Source organism: Vicugna pacos, unplaced genomic scaffold (genome assembly GCF_048564905.1).
Source record: "Vicugna pacos unplaced genomic scaffold, VicPac4 scaffold_65, whole genome shotgun sequence".
In the NCBI taxonomy this organism is placed as follows: domain Eukaryota; kingdom Metazoa; phylum Chordata; class Mammalia; order Artiodactyla; family Camelidae; genus Vicugna; species Vicugna pacos.
In genome coordinates, this window is record NW_027328746.1 from 1232996 (window position 1) to 1252952 (window position 19957).

Below are 19957 nucleotides of genomic sequence, written 5' to 3' on the forward strand. Positions count from 1 at the left end.
GGTGGCGGACAGGCAGGTGAGCTGGGGCCTGAGACCGTGCCCGCAAATCAGTGCCCCAGAGGCCGCTGGTGACTAGAGGGACCACGGGGCAGAAGGCAGCATGGGATGGGAAGAGGAGGAAGGCTCAGGATAAGGAGATGAAAGGGGAACGGATAGCACTGTGAGGACCTCGACCATGAAACGGAAGAGAAAAGACAGTGACAGCTGGAGCGGTGTCAGCGTTAAAAGCTGAGGGCTTTTTTATTTAATTTTATTAATTACCATTACATATAGTGATATATTTTTATTTGATTAAAGATTATGTGCCACGTCATATAACAGGATATAGTATGTTATTATTTATTAAATAATACATAATAGTAGATATACTAGCATATTATGTTCTGTTTATTTATAAGCAGATAGTATATAATACATACGTAGGTATTTATATACATAATATATAATTCATACATCTATATAATATATAACACATAACAATGTAGGATTATAATTAATATATTTTATAACAAGATTACACAACAATAATGATGTAATATTACCCATTGTATGTCTTGGTTCATGACACATTCTCATCTTAGGTGACTGTCAGAGGTATTTATGTATTAAAATTAATATTATAAGAGACAGTTGTGAACCTATCACCCAGCATCAGAACAGGACTATTGACAGTGACATACTGTGTCCTATCCTGCACTTGGCCTCTTCTCATAGGAAGTAACCAGCATCCTGAATCTTGGCTTACCCTTGCCTTGTGTTACTTTCACACACACAACATTTAAGATCAGTTAAAACAAATGAACTGCAGGTACATGCACCGAAATGGATGAATCATACACTCTATGTTAAATTGAAAAAGTAAGCCCTAGAAGGTGGCCTATAGTGTGCTATGCTTTTAACTGTGTATATATATGTTAACTAAACTCACTAAATTAAGAACAACTACAGCTAGAGTCCAGGTGAGAGAAGGACAGATAAAAGGTGAGGTGAGCAGATTTGCTGCAGGTGAACGAGTTCCTTTCCAGTAACATGTCATTCTCTCCGAAGCAGGAGGCAAGGCCATCTGCTGGGAGTCAGGGAAGAGACAGAGGGAAGCTTAGACGTGTGCAGAGAGCAGAGAATGTTGACACCACTGAGTGATAAGTAGGGAAATGTGCTCACTAGAGAAATCCTGGAGGATTGCCTGGCAGTGGCAACATGGTGGGCATTGATTTGTAGTCTTAGATACCTGTGCTGGGAGAGCCTGCTGCCTACAGGCTCAGGACAAATAGAGCTGAGTGAACCGAGATGGAAGTCGTCCTGGTGAGGAACTGAAAAGATCAAGGGTCAAGGGGGTTTTGTTTGTCATAAAGAAATTGCTGACTGTGGATGCAGAGCTGGAAGGTGGGGAAGTGGAAGAGGAACGTGGACAGGCAGGAAATCAGAGGAGTCAGCGATTGATGCCCCATTGAGGGTGAAGGAGGTCCAGGGAGGTTGGTGGAGAAGCAGCTGGACGGCTAGAGTTGGGCACTTAAAGGAGAGAGGCTGGACCTGGGGTGGGGACACGCCCGGGTATGAGCCCGGGGGTAGGGTGAATGGGGGGTGGCTGGCTCAGGCTGACGGAGAAGAAGACCCTAAAGTGATCATACTGGGTGGTGGAGGGAGAATGAACTTTGACGTCTTGATGGTAGGAGGTGAGGCAATACAGAGCTGGTGGTCCAGATGCTCCTGACTGAGGCAGATGAGCAGGGAGGCCAGGGTGGCAGGCACTGCTAGGAATGGATCTGGGTTTTCCAGGTGCTCCCAAGAGAGGAGGAGCAATGATCTGAAGGGGGAAAGTGAGCACAAGGAGGCCAACCCAGGCTCCAGATCCAACGGGGGGTGTGAGGGGGCAAAGTGTCAACTCCAGAGATGGTTGCCCAGGAAGCAGGGACCACGGGTGAATTGAGGGGACACTCAGAGAAGAGAGGGAAAAGAGTCTTCTGGGTGTAGGGGGAAGAGAGGCCCCAGGACAAAGGAGTACAGAGGCACAGTGATGAGGATGGACTAGCTCTACGGTGACACTGCGGGGATGGCTGGATCTTTGTCCTGAGGGCTTAGGTTGGGGGGACTACTGGCCTCATGAGGATTCCCCTCTCAGCAGCCAGGACAGACTCTCCCGCTCCTGAGAGCTGTGTGGCCATCACTGTTCCCGGAGAGGCTCTGCCTCCATCATCTATCAGACTTTCCTGCCCAGCACTTGACTGCCAGTGAGGGAGCCTGGGCCTCACAGCTGTTTGCCGTGGAGGGACACGGGCTCCTTGGAGAAGCAGGATGATCTTACTTTTCTCCATAACCCAGGGCCTAGCAAAGCGCCAGCCTATGGGTGTGCCATGCAGAGGCTTGGATACTTATTAAAATAACTCAAAGCAGTAGAATAGCAGAGCTGGAGGAAGTGACCACTAAGCTCACAGAGTTCACTGCCCACACCCCCATTCTACAGATGAGGAATCAGAGAACAAGCGGTGAAGCAGCCTTGGCCAAGATCACGTTGCTCTTAAATGCTGGCCTGTGTCGGGCATGCCAAATGATGAGCTGCAGTGAAGGGGCTGAGAGGGAGCTCTGGGGCCAGACAGCTTGGGTTCAAGTCCCAGCTCTGCCATTTACTTGCTGTGTGATTAATGACTGTCCTTCCTGTAAAGTGCCAACTCATTGGGCTGTCGTGAACACAGAGTTCCTGGAACAGCAGGACAGAGTTCTGTAAGGGTTTGCTGTTGCTTTGGTTACTATTATTATCACCAAGTGAACCTTGAAATGAAGAACAAAGACAACAAGCATTTTTATTTTAAAGGATTTTAAAATCCGATGATGAATGTTTGATTTAATCTATTCAAGTTTGCATTTGACCCTTATTAACAACTGCACACTGGATGACTTTTGAGGAAATGTTGTTTCATGTCTTTAATTCTCACTAACGACACAGGCTATTCAACAGGAAGCAGTTTCTTTTCCAGGAAGAGGAACAAAAAGTTACCAATATCTCGGTACCTCTCGGTCCCCAGTGAGTTGGTTGTGACCTGTCAACCCAACTTTGGGGAAGTGCCCACTCCTCCTGGGCTCGCTGCGCTGCCCCGCGGCCTCCAGGGGGCGCTGTACCCCCACACGAATCCAGTCTCTTGGTTCCTATATTTGCTTCAGATCCTCCAAGGACTGCCCATGCCCCAGGGCCCCATCTGCCCCGCCAGCCTCTCCTGATGGACTCCAGGACACCATTCTGGGTCTCAAACATCCTCTGTTTCTACGCCCGCCCCACTACTCTTCATTTTGTCCTTCAAGTGTGGGCTCCTGTGGCTCGCCACACAGCAGGGGTCTCCCTGTCCTCCACCTCGGGTAACTGCATTGTCCTTCACGGTGCCTAGCGAACTCGTGTGGAGGCAGGAAGAATACAGAACAAAAGGTGTTCAGAGGGGCTGCCTTTCCCACTGCAGGGGCCCTGGAGAGCTTTCTCCCGGCTGGTTATTCACAGGCGCTGAAGCTGTGGAATCTCGATCTCACCAATTTAAAGGGCATCATCACTAATTACAAAAACAATCATTTTTTCAGTAGCAAAAGGAGAAAAGACTTTGTGCCCCACACTTCCAACTTTCTTCCTCCGCCTTCAGAGGTGATTCTCACTCTCTGGGCAACGGTAGAAAGCAACACACAGAATATTATTTTTCACTGTTTTTTTTTCCCACTCTGAAGATTGCTTTCCCAGAACTGATGAAGGCTAGGATGGTTTGGCTTCCCTGGACTGAGGATTCAGAGGCGCAGGGGGGAGGGGGTGGGGAGATAATTCAGCATTATTGACCCAAACAGAGACGTTAAATGGCTCTACTCTAAACAGAAAGGAAGCAGGATGTTATAGAAATGGGAAAACCATAGTTGGAAATGCAATAAGGAGTTACAAGAGAATAAACATGAAGATGTAAAAAAGAAAAAGTACATCAAAATACAAAAAGGTGGGAATGGGAGATGATAGCAAGAAAAGATAGATTTTTTCTCTTTCTTTTTTTTTCTCATTATTCTTAGGATGTGTTGGAGCCTATGTGATTATCAGTATAAAGGAAATAGATATAGTAATGGGTTGATATACTTGAAAAATAAGGTAACCACAAATCAAAAGCATACAATACAGTCACAAAAAAAACAAAACAAAAAGAAACAAACTCAAAATGGCTTAAAGACTTAAACATTAGACAAGGCGCTGTAAACCTCTCAGAAGAAAACATAGGCAAAACATTACTTGACATACATCTCAGCAATGTTTTCCTAGGGCAATCCACCCAAGCAACAGAAATAAAAGCCAAAATAAACAAATGGGACCTAATTAAACCTATCAGCTTTTTCACAGCAATAGAAACCATAAGCAAAACAAAAAGACAACCTATGGAATGGGAGAAAATATTTGCAAAAGATGAGACTGAACATGGCTTAACTTCTAGACTATATAAATAGTTTATACAATTTAATAAGAAACAAAAATAAACAACCAACTCCAAAAATGGGCAGAACAACTAAACAAGCAATTCTCCAATGAAGATATACAAATGGCCAGTAGGCATAAGAAAAAAAGGCTCAATATCGCTAATTATCAGAGAAATGCAAATCAAAACTACAATAAGTTATCATCTCACACTAGTCAGAATGGCCACCATTCAAAAATCCACAAACCATAAATGTTGGAGAGGCTGTTGAGAAAAGGGAACCCTCCTACATTTTTGGTGGGAATGTAGTTTGGTGCAGCCACTGTGGAAAATAGTATGGAGATTCCTCAAAAGACTAAAAAAAGACTTATCATTTGATCCAGCAATGCCACTCCTGGGCATATATCCAGAGGGAAACTTAATTCCAAAAGATACCTGCACCCCAATGTTCACAGCAGCATTGTTTACAATGGCCAAGACATAGAAGCAACCTAAACGCTCACTCACAGATAACTGGATAAAGATGTAGTATTTAGATATAAAATAATATTACTCAGTCATAACAAAGGGAAATAATGCCATTTATAGCAACATGGATGGACCTGGAGGTTATCACACTAAAGTGAAATAACTCAGACAGAGAAAGACAAGTATCATATGATATCACTTATATGTGGAATTTTTAAAAATGATACAAATTAACTTATTTACAAAACAAAAACAGACTCACAGACTTAGAAAACAAACTTAGGAGTTTGGGATTAACAATTACAAACTGCTATATGTAAAACAGACAAACAACAAGGATTCACTGTAGAACACAGGGGAAAATATTCAGTATCTTGCAACCTATAATGGAAAAGAACCTGAAAAAGAATAGACTATGTATACGTACAACTGAATCACTATGCTGTATACCTGAAACTAACAAAACATTATAAATCTACCACATTTCAATTAAAAAAAAAGATAAGCTCTAAATACCTTTATTCAAAGAAAATCTTCAACTCTTTCCTCTTACAAAAAGTAAAATAGGAAGCTTGAGCAGGACAAAATTATACTGAATGAGAGGTTACATACCTTCTCCAGCACGTGGCCCATTCTACACACACATCGAGTTTTACTTCAGGTAAGAATGGCCCTTACTGCCCAGGGAGCGAGTCTTGCTGGAACAAGGCCTCTGTGGCAGTGGCCTCCTTGTCACTGCTCCATCACACCAGGAGGCCAGGGTTTTCAGAGGGGAGGGAACACACAACTCATACACTTCAGATCTATTTCCTGAGAAAAACTATGGAAAGACCAAATTCACCTGCAGTGCGGGATACATGAGCAGGGCCCCTAAGCAGACCAACAAGCCCGAAGCAAGACGGCCCGATGCTCACATCGGATCCAGAACAACAACCGTCTGGCCCCAGTTAAACGATCACCATCTCACCTGCAATGAACTGTTCATACTCAGTGTCAGGGATGTTTCTGTTGAGACTTGAGAGATCAAAAAAGTCAGACCAGGGAATCCGGACCTGGTGGATGTCCAGGCTCTGCCAATGGTAGAAGCGGCCCCAAGGAGGTAGCACCAGCACCGACTCCTCCATTTTCAGCAGGGTCTTCAGGAGGAAGGCGATGTGGATACAGACGCCCCCACGGAGGCTGAAGCCCTCTGGAGGGTTGAAGTCACACAGAAGGTACCTGGCAGGGAGCAAAGGAGAGCGGGTCTTCAGGGCCAGGCCTCTGCACAGGAATCCCAGCTTAGATAGAACAGATACAACGGGAATCCCTGCACAGCCAATGGCCTAGACTCCAGACACGTTCAGCAGCTTCTGGTTTGTAAACTGGAGGCACTGCCCACCCATCTCCACGTGGTCAATTACTTCGAGTCCGGGAGCACATGCAGAAGTCATCTCGGCATCTGTCTAACAATGCTAAGCACCTGACTAGTACCTGAGCACCCGTTCTCCAGGGGCTCTCAAGCTTCTTGGTCTACAGACCCCTGTATACTCTTAATTACTGAGGACTCCAAAAGGCTGCTGTTTATGTGGGTTAAATCTATCAATAGTTCCTGTGTTAGAAGTTAAATAAGAACTTTAAAAAATGCTTATGAGTTCACTTAAAAATAATAACAACTTACTACATGTTACCATTAATACTCTTAAGCAAAAAATAAGCATATTTTTCTAAACAAAAATCATTAATGAGAAGAATAGCAGTGATTTTAATTTCTGCAAATTTCTTTTGGACTAGTGAGAGCTGAATTCTCTCTGCCTCTACATTCCCTGTTTTGTGATATCACAGAACAGGTTTTCCCTGGAAAACCCCACAGGAAACTCGAGAGTGCAAGAGTGTGCAAAAGGCAGGTGACATCCCGGCGTTTCTACGAAAATAGTCTTGCATCTCAGGGGCCTCGGACACACTTTGATAACTGCTGCCCTACCCTAGGCGAGACTCTCCTACACAAGAGCCAGACAAGGGTCCTGGCTTCTTTAATGAGTTACCGCAGCCACACCCCTCCCTTCTCTGTTTTAGTGTTTCCCACAATCTCCATTACTGCAGATGAGGATGTAATCCTCAACTGGGGCCTCTAATCCCAGAAGACTGCCAACCTTGAGAGGGAGGGCCCATCTACCATCCCTACACCCCGCACAGTCTATTTTGAGTCAAGCCCAGGATAACTGTTAATCGGCACTGACCCTTGTCTTATTCCTGAGGTTTATTGAAGCAGCCAACATCTGGATGGAAATGAAATTTCCCTGAAGATAAACAAGGCTGATAAACCACCCCATTCCAACATCTGATTCTGGGGCTCTTCAAAACCCAGGTAAGGCCCCGCTTCATAAAAGACGGGTCCTCTGCCTGCCCTTCCCGGGGGGTTCTGGGAGGCCGTGGCCATGCAGGGCTACCCGGACTCGCGGTCCCAGCCCCAGCGCCCGAGGGGGAGGAAAGCCCGAGGCTGAGCCCCAGCCCTGTCCCCCGCCCCAACCCGCTCCCCGGCACCACAGCCCCTACCCGGCCGCCACACCAACTCGGATCCCACCCCGGTCCATGTCCACTGGCCCCACCAACGGCGCGGCAGTACGTTTACCGTCTGTGGGACGACGCCCCAGATAGGATGTCGGCCGCCGACTGACCAGGCCAGAACTAGTCGCCCGGCAGAGCAAACCGCCATCCCCAGCAGCAAGCACCGCCATGGTCCCGGGCAGCTGTACACTTCCGGAGCCCGCTGCCCGCCCCGGAAGCGCACGCCGGCCCGCGCAGAGCACGGCGCCTGTAGCCATGGCAACGCCGCGGAGCCCTCCCCTAGCGCTTGCGCCTGCGTCCTCCCGAGGCTAGACGTGCGAGGGCAGAAGTTGCGGAGCCAATGGGAGCCAGGGCGCGGCCAGGACGTGGGCTGGGGGAAGGCCTATGGGACAGCTGGGCGGGGCTGGGGCGGGCGGGGCCGCGCGGACGTCTTCAACTGCAGGTGGCGCCGGCCGGAGGCTGGGTCGGTGCTGCCACCAGTGGGCGGGGCAGCGAGGCAGCGGGGCAGGGAGCAGCGGGGCGGGGGCACCCTCACCTGTCCGTGTGCGGGGCTTAGCCTGGGCTCCGCGGCCTCCGCTTGCACCGGACGTAGACCCAGGCTGCCGGTGGGCAAGATAGAGGACTGAGCCCATGCACGCACGGCTGGCCAGGTAGGGCACCTGAAGTGCAGATCCGCCAGGCCCGCTGCCGGCCTTGAATTCGCGCTGCTGGGCAGTTTCCAAGAAGACGGGATCTGTCCCAAGAGGGGAGGTAGGGCAGGAGTGCCAGATGCCGGGTTGGGTGCGGTCTCACAGGAGAGCCACGGTGAGAGGGCGCAGAGCTTCCCTTGTGTTGGCGGGGCTAGGAATTTGGGGTATGGGGTGGGGATGGTGTATGCCATTCTCTGTGGTCTCCCCAAGAACTCTCACTCTCAAGCAAGGGACCCTGCTCCCTCCACCCTTCACTGCATCCCCTGCCTTCCCCAGCACCACCGCCCCTGCCCCAGAGTGTCCCATGACCTCTCCCCACACCGGGCACTGTCCCTGTTACAGGTACTGAGCTCCTGGTGGTTCCAGCCCGAAGGTGGGGGCTGTATCTGACCAGTTAGGATGCCTGGAGCCTTTGTATGAAACCTCATACCATAATGCAGGCGTGCACAGAGGCCCCTCAAACAGGATTCCCTGCATGGCCCTCCCCACCACGCACCCACAGCACAGCTGCCACACCGGACCAAGCCTGCGGGAGGAAAGCTGGTCCCTCTCCTCCTGTCCCTGATCAAGAGTGCACCGCCCACACTGCTGGGTATTTAGTGGGGCTTTGAAGAGCAGCTGGTATTTTCATGGGCAAATATTTGCTCTTTTGGGAAGATTTGAGTGCAAAGGTATGTAGGGTATGCTTTTTCTGTTGCCCTGGAACTGGTGACTAGGATGCAAACTTAAGTCAAAGCAGTTTTTAGAGAGAGCCGCAAAATATCTAACCCAAAGATCACTGTTCCCCAACAAAGGCAACACCACCTGGCGGGTGGGGGCCTGGCCCCTCTTTCTGGAGGTTGGGGTTTGCACCCTCCAGCTGTGACAGAGCCCGAAACAGCTCTGAACACGCTCCAACAGGCTTTCCCAGCACAAACTGCCTTTATTTTGAATCTGGGTGAAGAAACCAGCTGAGAAATATGGGTAAATCTTCCCTGGTGTAACCATGCCTTTTATGCTGAATGGAAGAGCGGCTCTCCACATGCTAACATCTTAGAACTGAATGTGTGTCGAAGCCTTCATGCATGTAGCTTGTTGGGAACAGCGTTTCGTGGTGAGGGGAACTATATAACTTACATGTGTATGGGGAAGCCCTCACTCCAACAGGCTTTTCCTGCGCAAACTGCCTTTATTTCGAAATTGGCTCTTGCTGAGAAATCTTGGTAAGCATTCCTAAGTGTAACCATGCCCATTATGCTAGATGAAAGAGCGGCTCTACACTTGTTCACATCTCAGAAATGAATGTGTGTTGAAGCCGTCATTCATGTAGCGTGTTGGGAACACAGAGTTTCGTGGTGAGAAGAACTATGTAAATTGCATGTCTATGATGAAGCACTCGCTCGAACTGGGTATTCCAGCGCATACTGCCTTTATTTCAAAACTGGCTTCTCAGAAGACCTGTGGTCTCCACTGCAGGTCTGTCTCCAAGCCCAGGGCCAGCATGGTGACTCTGCTCCCCCTGTCTATTCTGGGAGGTCTAGGTGTCCTCCATGGCCCTTCCACCATTGTTTCTTTTGGAAACACCCCGCAGATGAAATGGGCCTGAGAACAGGAGAGCTGGATGCCAGCAGCTACTGCCCAGTGTTTGGCTCCTGGGAGGGGCATCTCCTCTCCGTGGGCTCTGATCTCCCCTCCCCTCTCCCCCACCACCACCCCTCTCCTCCTGCATTTCCTGATTGATCCCTGGATAATGGTCCATAACAGGAATGACCTGGGAGAGGTTTTATGAGTCTTTAAGGGAAAAAAAAATCTTTAGACAAATTACTGAAAGTAACTTCCAGCTTTCCCGGAAAAGTCCTCTTTCCAATGATTATGGCTAGTTGACAGGGTGTCAAATTGCCTAATCACTCACATCTGAGCCAGTGCTACCTCTATCTCCAGCTCCCCGCAGCATCCACCTGTGGCATCTTGGCCACAAGAGGGCAAGAAAGCTCTTTTCCCACGCCAGCGCCAGCGTGGCTTTGGAGGCAGTGGAGGCTGAGAGAAAGGGCCCCGCCCTGAGGTTTGGGGGGCCTCCAGCCACAGCCAGAGGAGCGGGGGTTTTCAGAGTGGCCCAGCAGGGAAACCAGGCAAGGCCGCCTGGCCCAAGTCTTCCTTGCCCAGAGAGCCCCATGAACTGCTTTGGGCCCCACTCCCCATTTGGGCCTCCTGCAAAAAGTTACCACGGGAGCCACACCTGAGAAGGCAGAAGGACGGCCCTTTGGCCTGGGGTCCCAGCAGTTGTGTCCTGTGGGACCTGTGGCCACATATCTTCCTTGTCTCTCCAGGTCACTGAAGGGTCTGTGCTGGGCACCTTGGTGGTCAGGGACATGGGAACAACTCTAAACTCTGAAGAAGTGCAGAGACTCTTCCTGGAAGCAAGGATTCCAGGGAGAAGCCTTGCCCAGAACTGGGGGACTGTGTCCTGTGTAGACCCCTGGGAGGCAATGTGGGGCTGTGGGGTCCTCTTCAGGGAAGGGAGCAGGTGTGCTTTCCGGGGGTGGGGTCCTGCTTTTCCAGTCATGTCCTTGTGTAAGACTCATTTACAAACACCTCCCAGTCCACCTAGGGGTGGCCCCAGGGGTGGGGGTAGAGGAGGAGAGTGAAGGGTGCAGACTTAGGGCCCCCTAACCCACACAGGGAGCCAAGGGTCACTGGGAACATCTTGGGAGTGTAGTGCAGGGGTGGAGGACGAGCACTAAGAACATGCCAAGTCATGCAATAAAGTGACCCATGACCACGAGACACAGGTGGCCGTACACCAAAGGAGGGAGATAGAAATTTAGACCCAGGCTCTGAGAACCTTGAGAGGGTCTGGAGGGTCCCAGGAGCCCTCAGGAACAGCTCTTCTAGGGGCACAAATATCCCAATAAACACATTTCTCACGGATGCTTTTTGGGGTGCAGAGTGAGTTACCAGGATCCTGAATTTAGTATGGAATCCCACACCATTGTTCATCACGGTTCCTGGCAATAAATTGCTGTCATTTGTCCCTGGACATTCACAGGGGAGCTGACTGCTGTGGGGGTCACTGCAGGACTAGAATCTTCTGGTGTGGGCTCTGTGACCACATTAACCCAGGGGGATTTCTTAACGGGAGCACCTGGAGACCATGTCTGCAAGGACCACCCTCATGGGATGGCCAAGGAGCCCGTAGTACCCAGGTCACCAAATGACTAAGTTGTGAGGTTGCCTGGGGTATCCTGGGGGCATGTAGATTTCTGTGGTCAGCACGTGGGCCCAGCACTGCGGGATGGTCTGCACAAAGAGGGGCCTGCCCTCCTGATGATGGCTCTTAACACCTGCAGGGAAACTGCTCCCAGGGCTCCTGGAGGTCCATATTGAGAGTGTCCTGCCAGCCATGTAGGGTCACCTTCCCCTGATGCAGAGGCAGACCTCTCCCCCTTGAGGCCCAGGGGACACCTGGCTCAGGTCCCACCTGTGTGCCATGGACACGCAGAGCCCCAGAGCTCTGGCACAGCCTGAGGTGTGGTCATGTCGGGTCAGGAAAGGCCCAGGGAAGGGGCTCATTCAGGGGCATAGGCCACTCTGCAGGGATGCTGGACCAGGAAGCGGTGCACTGCTTCAGAACTCCCCTGGGCTGGGTTTCCAAGCTGTGGGATGGAAGGGCCTCTCCTTCCTGCGTTGCAGTAGAGGGAAGTAGATCCGTCATGAATGTCAGCCCTGAAATTGGAGGCTGCGCTACCTCCATTCCTGGGAAGAAAAATTAGGCCCCTCCAGTCCAGGTGACCCAGAAAGTCATTCAGCAATGTTCGGGGTCCCCACTTTAGGCTTTGAATTAGAGCTGAGCAGCTCAGGAAGTCAGATCCCTGTCCGTGGCTCCAGGAGTAGTCTTTCTGCTGGGGGACAGGATCCTCACAAACACCTGTGTCTTTGTGGGTTATTCCCCTCTGACCAGCTGGGAGGCAGGGTGCAGTTGTGGGAAATCGTGTTTCCATGAGCAGAGGGCCACCAAGTGATGGGGGCACAGGAGACTGTGAGAGTGAGTCCCACAGCCTTTCTGGAATCAAAAAACTGGCAAATGTGAAAAAGTGCATAATTTGTTTTATCGAACAGGCTGCTTATGTACGTTTGGAGGGCCAGGTTCAAGGACTCTGCATCCCTCCAGGACAATAGCCTCAAGAGAAGAACACACAGAGCAGGAGGAGATGTAGGGTTTCTCCCAGGAATGAGGCAGAACAAGGATTTCTGCAGATTTGCAAGGAGACCCCGACCACTGAGCACGGGGTTACAACCCCACGTTACCCCTGTCGTGTTTGGCTTGGGCTCTGGGTCTGGCCTGATCATGTATTCTTCCAGCTGAGTTTCAGAAACTCAGAGGGTGGACTTAGAGGGGCTGCGTTTGGAACCTAGTGAGGAGGTGGAGGGTCCTTTATATTGAGTCCCTTCAGCCTAATCACCGTAGCTGAAGTCCAACACCCCCCAGGCACCCAGGGTGGCCCTGGAGAGAGAGCAAGCCTGGCAGGCGACCTAGGGGTCACACTGCTGTGTCCCTCCCTTGTCTTCATTCCCTTTCACCCCAGAAGGTGTGATTGTCTCGTGTCATGGTGGCTACCGCAGTGTCCCTCCCAGCAATCTCTCTTCTCCATCAGATGGGGTTCCCACCCCTGCTCAGCCTTCTCTCTGCATGGATGCTGTAGGACCAGGCCCACCTGAAGTTCTGAGCTTGAGCAGTAAGTTGGAAACAAAGAAACCAATGGAAACAAAGAAGCAAGTGATTGTGGCAAAGCTCCCTACCACAGAGACGCTGCCCTGAGTGGAAGGGAGAGTGTGGGCATGAACATTTGTTTCCTGTCTCCCAGTGCTCTTAGCTTTCTTATTGCAGACCTGCATGGTTACAACAAAATGATCTGCAAAACTGAAAATATTTACTCTCTCGCTTTCACAGAAAAGGCTGTCCAGCCTCTGGTCCCGGTACCAGGCAAGAGATTGGAGTTCCTTTCCAGTTTGGAAACATCCTGGCAGGCCCAGGTTTGCAAAAGTCTAAGAGTAGTTACGGAGTTTTGCTTCTAAAATTTTTTACGGCTGTATATACTTCTGAGATGCGGTTGTGCTGTGTAATTCTGAGCCGGGATTCTCTCAAACTGTTTCTCACTTCTTATACCAGACATTCCTAAATTCCAAGGGGAACTGCATATTAAGGAAGCCATGGAATTTAGGAAAAGGATACAGATCTCATTTCCTTTTAAGCATCGATGTACCTCCATCATGGCAGTATTGGTTATGTGTTATTGATGGGGAACTAAATAGTAACCAGATTAATAGAAAATAGGGGATTTTAGGTACACAGGTTCATCTTTTCAACATTTTTTGTAATGTTTGCAGTTTAAGATGACCATTCCTGAGAAACAGGCAGCCTCTTAGAATGAAGTAGCATTTCCTCTGAACCATACTTAATTTTTATTTCGTAGACAGCAGGAAGGGTAATCACACATCACACATTTGGGGACGTCAAAGAGAAAATGTAACTTTCTGGGAGCGCACTCCCCTGTATCCCCCTGCTCTTTTCACTGTCCCATTCTCCCTGGAAGGCTCTTTCTTATCTTCTGCTCATGGCTCCAGTAACTCTTTCTTCCTCCTCGTTCCTCAGCTGGTAAGGTTACTTTTCTACTTTGAACAAGCAAACAAGCCAACAGAAGAGAAATTTCACAAGCAACTCCCAGCACATCCGCTCGCCTTCTGATGTCTGTGACCTCACTCTCGGTGCCCCACCTCTTATTACAAGTGACATAGAAAGCCAGTTCCTCCAAAAGTCCCCGGGGCCCCATCCCTCCCATCTTCTCTGGGTTGTCACTCCCAATACCATCCTCTCTTTCACTAACTCATCTATTTTGTTCTCCTGCTAGTTGGCTCCTATCAGCATATAAGCGTCCATCCTCTTAAAAGAAACAAACAGCACTCCTTGACCCTAATTCGCCCCCAAGAATTGCCACCCTGTGTCTTTGCAGCAAATCTTTAAGGAGTTGTTTGAACTCACTGTCTGCATCTTCTCTTGAGCCATCCCCTTTTACACCCACTCTGGCTTTTCCCCTGATCCCTCGCTCTATGGAAACTGCCCTGTCAAGGCCATCAGTGACCCCACATTGCTAAATATAGTGGTCAATTTTCAGTCCTCATCATGCGTGGCCCCTCGGCAGCATTTGACCCAGCTCTTCCATCCCTCCTCCCCCGTGTTCCTGCTTCACTCAACCTCCAGCCCATTGCTCTGCCTGCTTTCTGCTTTTGGTCTACTGGCTGGTCCTTTGCCAATGTCTCCTCTTTTTTCCAAACATATATTGTGAGTGTGCCCCAGGGTTGGTTCCTGGGCTTCTCCTATCTCTCTCTGCTATTCCTTTGGTGGCAGCAACCCTGCCTTGGAAATTGGCATGCCATCAATTTCTCAATTTCTCCAAAACTCCCTGATTTGCCCTTTCCATCTGGACCTTTATCCCTGAGACTCACATTCTTTTTCTTTCATTCATCTTGCTTTCACATTCATACATATGTTCTACTATGTAATTACTTTTCCAAATTTTGAATCAGTACATATATATCATGTAAAATGCTCAAATCTGTATTATTTCCACTAAGATTCTTATTCTACCTTAGAACATTTCTGCATTTCTGTATTTATGTGAATAAAGCGAATAGTATTTCTACAAGCTTCATAGTTAAACAGTGTGTTTGTTTGGGGCTATTACATAACATGAAATAATGATACATCAACATAGTCCTTTTTCATTTATTTTTATGTAACACCGAGATGAGGTTCTTGCACTGAAGGCTGGTTTTATTGAAATTTTATCTACGTTATGGACGGTCAGTTTATGTGAAAGCCCTCATTTCTCCCCTTTCCTGATATATTTTCCATTTGGCTATATATAACATGTACCTTGGCATGAAACAAAATTCCCAAATCATTCACATAATACAATTAATACATTTAAATTATAATTTTTAAATGTTAAAAAAGAAAAAGAAAACAGACCCCTCTACCTATTAGGCATTTCTGTGGCAATATGTAATACACCCCGTAACCATGACATTGAAGAACTGAGCTGATTCCAGCCCCTTTTCACCTGCTCAGCCCCACCTTGTCCCATACCCTGTGGATGGAGAGGACATCCCTCCCACTGTCCAGGTCCAGATGTTGGAACCATGTCCTTTCTCTCTCTTTCTCTTACACACACAGACAGCAAATCCAGCTTGTTAGAAAATTCTGGATACTCTATCTTCATTAACCACCTGCTCCATGCTCCCCGCCCTCCTAAGAGCCACCTTCAGCCCCTTCCTGGACACCAATAGCCTCCTGTTTCCATCTTTGCTTTCCTACAATCTCTCATCCACACAGAGTCAGAGGAAGCCTGTAAAAACATACATTGAGGGGGGTGGGTGTAGCTCAGTGGTAGGGCGCATGCTTAGCATGCATGAGATCCTGGGTTCAATCCCCAGCACCTTCATTAAAATAAATAAATTACCTCCCCCAAAAAACACAAACACAAAAGCATAAGTTGGACTACATCACCCCTCCCCTCAAAACTCACTAAACGGGTCAGCATTTCATTAGGAGCGAAAGTCGTCACAAAGGCCTCAGGACCCGGCATGTTTTGCCTCTCTGCCCACACTCTCCCCCTCACTCTGGAGGCCTCTGGCTCCGGCTCTTCCTTCTTCCTCCGGATTTATTCTGCTTCAAGTTCATTACTCCATGAGATCTGCCAGGAATGCCTTATTCCCTCCTGCCTGTCTCCCACCCCACCGCCATCACCCGAGTTTGCTCATGTCACTTTTTTTTTTAATTTTTCCAAGCTGTTGCTACTACCCCCAACATGCTGCCTGTTTCCTCTGCTAAAACTCTGAGCCCCCAGTGATGGGAAGTCATGTCTATTTTGTTGACTGATAAAGCTCGAGAGCCTTGGGAACGGGTCTAGTTAGGAGATTCCCGTACGTAGTAAGAGCTTATACACATTTGCTGAATGAATGTAGAGGCCCTGGTCCAATCCGATGGAGCACTTCTGTGTCCTGCTCAAAGAATAACTCTCCTTTCCACCTGAGAGGTGGTGACAACTTCCTTGGTGATCAAAGGCAAGATCTTTTTGCTTTATGCTGTAAACCTTAGGCGGGGAGATTGGGGGATCTTCATATATATTTTTAAATGTGGTTCACTCTGCAGTTTGTCTTTGGTCTCTGTATAATTTTGAGAAACTCTTTATGAGTGATCATTCTTCCATCAGATTGAACAGGGTCCAGGGTGAAATAGCAAGCCTGTCCCATCGGCCACCCTGTGTGTCATGTCCTGGGACCCAGTGGATGCTCAGCACGTAAGTGAACCGACAGGAGTGAGTGAAGAGATGGGAGCATCTCATTATTGTGATGGCTGCACTCTGTCCGATCCCTTGAGATTTGGGGAAGGGTTTACAAGTGCGGAGGGGAGAGGTCAGGTCATCTGTGCTCTTCCTGAGTGCCTTGGCCTTACCCATTCCCCCAGCCCCCTCTGGGCAGCCAAGCCGAGGAGCTGGGGCTTGTGCTGATCAATAATCCACCTTCACCCCAAGTCCGGGGGTAGGTACACCTGGTTGTAGACTCTGGAGTCAAGCCCTTGGAGGAATTCCTCACTGAACTATGTTTTGGACCTTTTATTTTTCTCTATAACCTCCAGCTGAAGAAGAAGATTGTCTTAGACACATGAAAGGTGAGGACGCCTACTGTCCCCTCGGAACCCAGGTGGGACTGGGAGTCTGCTGTTTGTACAGCCGGTGGGCTCGCATTGCTTTGGGCATCCCTGTCCCTGAATTCCTGCAGTACACTTGGTGGTAAGGACAGGGGGTTCCTGGCAGGGAGGGAAGCGGGTCCGGAGACTGCACAGCTGGGGAGATGTTAACATGGGGTGAGCGGAAGCCTGCTGATGCATGGCATCTAGGTGCAGGGAACTCTCCACACTCAGAGGGGTTCCCACTCCCGCAGGGGCCCTTTGATCAGGGTGCTGGGCTGTCAGGGACCGAAGGGGTCCCAGTGAGGATTATGGTGCCTTCAGGCAATGGGAAGTGAGGAGTTCAGCGGCACTTAAATTAACTGTGCACCCAAACCCAGCCCCCACCTCTTTCAGCCTGTTTCCTAATCTGCAAAACTGGAATGGTATTAACCATCCCGCGGGGTCGTTGATGGGCTGGGACAGACTAGACAGTCAGGAGCTGGAATTCCTCTGTCCCCTGATTGTTTTCCTTCTTTCTGACTATTTGCTCTCACAAGCTCAGTCTCTCTGTCTCTCTCTCTTTCACTTCTAACTTTCTCTCATGCTCTGGTTTCATTTGATTTCCAACCACCGCCCCTCCGCCTCACCAATCCCCAGATGGGTGAACTTGATTTCTGTGTGTCAGTTCCAAATTCCCAGGAAAGGTGCTCTGTCTCCCTCTGGATATGTTGTCCAACCCATCAGTTGTGGCCAGAGGAGCGAGTCCCTCTGGGACCAGCGGAGGGTCTCTGCCCAGCCCCACAGCCACCACTGTGGAAGCACATAGCTCTCCGAGGAGAAGATACTGGCTGTGACCTTGTGTCAGTCGGTATGAAATTTATGTCTCCTCTTGCCCCACCTTCATCCTCCTAAACAAAGATGAAAATTAAACACTCCAGGATTTGTGTCATGGAACACTCAGGGTGGGGGTTAAGAGGGCTGGATTCCCTGCTGAGTGTAAGGGGCTACAGTGAATCCCCAACGAGAGCCTGCAAAGGGAACAGCACCGGCCCCACCGGACACTTAGGGCGCTGAGTCTGTGTGATGTTGAGCTAAGCTTCTGACCACAGCTCAGGGGCCTGGTCTGACAAGTTAGCCTTTGAAACCAACCAGCTTTGGATTCCTCAATCCCTCCCTGAGGTTTTACCTGAACCACCAGCTTCTGTATCTCTGAAGAAAGATATGAGGACCCTTCACGAAAGCCGTTCACGCAGCACTGTGCAGGCCTTTGTGCTGCACGGTCTGCCCGGCGAGCTGACTGAGGTTGATATTTTACTGTTGTTAGAAATAGTCTGGTTTCCTGATGCACTGTTTCACTGAACAAGCAACAGAAGCCACTTCTCGCTGATAAAAGCAAAAAAGGGACTTAATGAAAAGATACTGGGAGGGTGTGTGGAATGGCCAGGACCAGAGCCAACCCAGGAGCTGTAGGAGGTGTTAGGGAGCCCCAGGCACCAGGCCAGGCGGGGTGCTACCGGGACCCCTGCCACCCCAGATGGGAACCCCCCTCCACCCGACCCTCCACCTCACTCACTGCAGGTTCACGTCCCGGCAGGGCCAGGTCACACTGAAGCCACCAACACACACCTCAATGGGGGAGTTGGCCCCGTCTCAGCTGAGGGCATGCCTGGTGTGGGGAGATGCCCAGTTCGAGGAAGGCGGTTCTCCTACTGTTCCGAGTTAAGGTGCAAGTCAGTGCCCATCACTCAGGAGAGCCAGGCTGGTCGGACTTCATTGTGGTGACTAGGCCGTCTGAGTTCACTTATTACTTTCTATGTTTGAAGGCCCTGGAGGGAGAAAAAGTGAAGGTTCTAGTACTCATTTTGTGTTTCCCACATACCAGGTGCGGTAAGCAAGCCACTTCAGACAAGGCCCAGAGCAACCACGTTAATAGGTCACGGATCAAGTCGTGCAGTCAGGCCTCTGTGGTCCCGAAAGCCATGTCACCATCGGCTCCGTAGTTACCAGTGGAAACTGGGGGGATTTATGGGACTGTGTGCTCCTGTGGGGGCTGGGATGTGTGTGTTTAAATCCACATTTTCAGAAACTCACTAGAACCACAGCCACTGATGCACGGAGGCAAACTAGGGGAGGCTTCCAGCCTCTGGTCCAGCTCGTGTGGAGCTCAGAAGTTGCTCCTTCTGTCCTGAAAACAACACTAGAGCTGAGGGAGCTGCAAACCCACTGTTGTTCTTAGATCCCAGAAAAATGAGGGGGAAAGCTGCTCCCAACCCAGAGAGGCAGCCGGGCAGGCTTGGAGAGTCACAGCTCCCAGGGCAGAACCCGCTTTTGTAAGAACCCCGGGGGCAGGCAGATTTAGCAGGTCCCTGAGGCCAGCGGGAGGCTCAGCGTGGGGAAGTCTGAGTGTGACAACCCCAGGGGGCCAGTCAGAGGGGCCCCATGCTCTTTTTCATGCATTTTACGTCCAGGACCGTGCCCTGTTCTCAGAATGAAGGTCAGAGAAAAACACCTCATGCTTCCTGCCTGGAAAGGAGAAAATAACTCTATTGAAATACACCCAGAACATTCTGTTTCATTGGGGTAGTTGTTTTTTGTTTTTTTGTTTGTTTTAATGAGAAATTATTTTACCAGAGCCTAACCAACCTGGGGGAAGGGAAATCCCTTCTGTGTCACCCAAATTGGGCTAGGGGTAAGAGACACACTTGTGGAGGTCACAGCTCAGGGCACAGGCTCAATGAGAATTAATCACAGGACTACAGATGCCCTAATCTGTCCCGCTCCCCCAACACCTTACCTCCATGACAGTAGGGCCCCTGTGTAATAACAGGAATAAAACTAAAAGAAGTAAATGTCTCAGGAGTGTCTAGGGAAAACCCAAAGACAGCGGGGAGATGAGAACAAGGACACACAGGCGGCTTTAGCCTCTCACACCAATAGCTGTAGCAAACTACACACAGCCCAGCCCCAGGAGATAAACAGAAAACCTCACAGAAGAAATTATTTATTTTGGTTCTCTTACCCAGTGCATTCCATGGTGCATCCTTGCCTCGAATTTAGTGGAAGCAAGTCCATCTCAGAAGGGACAAAAGTGAAGAGGGATGGTTTTCCAGACTCTGAGGGGCAGA

At 49.5% G+C, this 19957-nt stretch overlaps 1 long non-coding RNA gene across 2 annotated transcripts; it reads left to right on the top strand.

The window, feature by feature from the left end:
* Positions 1-7950: 7950 nt before the first annotated feature.
* On the top strand, positions 7951-16981 carry LOC140694604 (uncharacterized). 2 transcript variants are annotated; one of them, XR_012070188.1, is made up of 4 exons: positions 7951-8086; positions 13053-13135; positions 16375-16461; positions 16800-16981. It is a non-coding gene; the product is annotated as an uncharacterized lncRNA (long non-coding RNA). The 2 variants fall into 2 exon arrangements; XR_012070189.1 differs by lacking the exon at positions 13053-13135 and having other exon boundaries at positions 8059-8186.
* The last annotated feature ends 2976 nt before the right edge of the window (positions 16982-19957 follow it).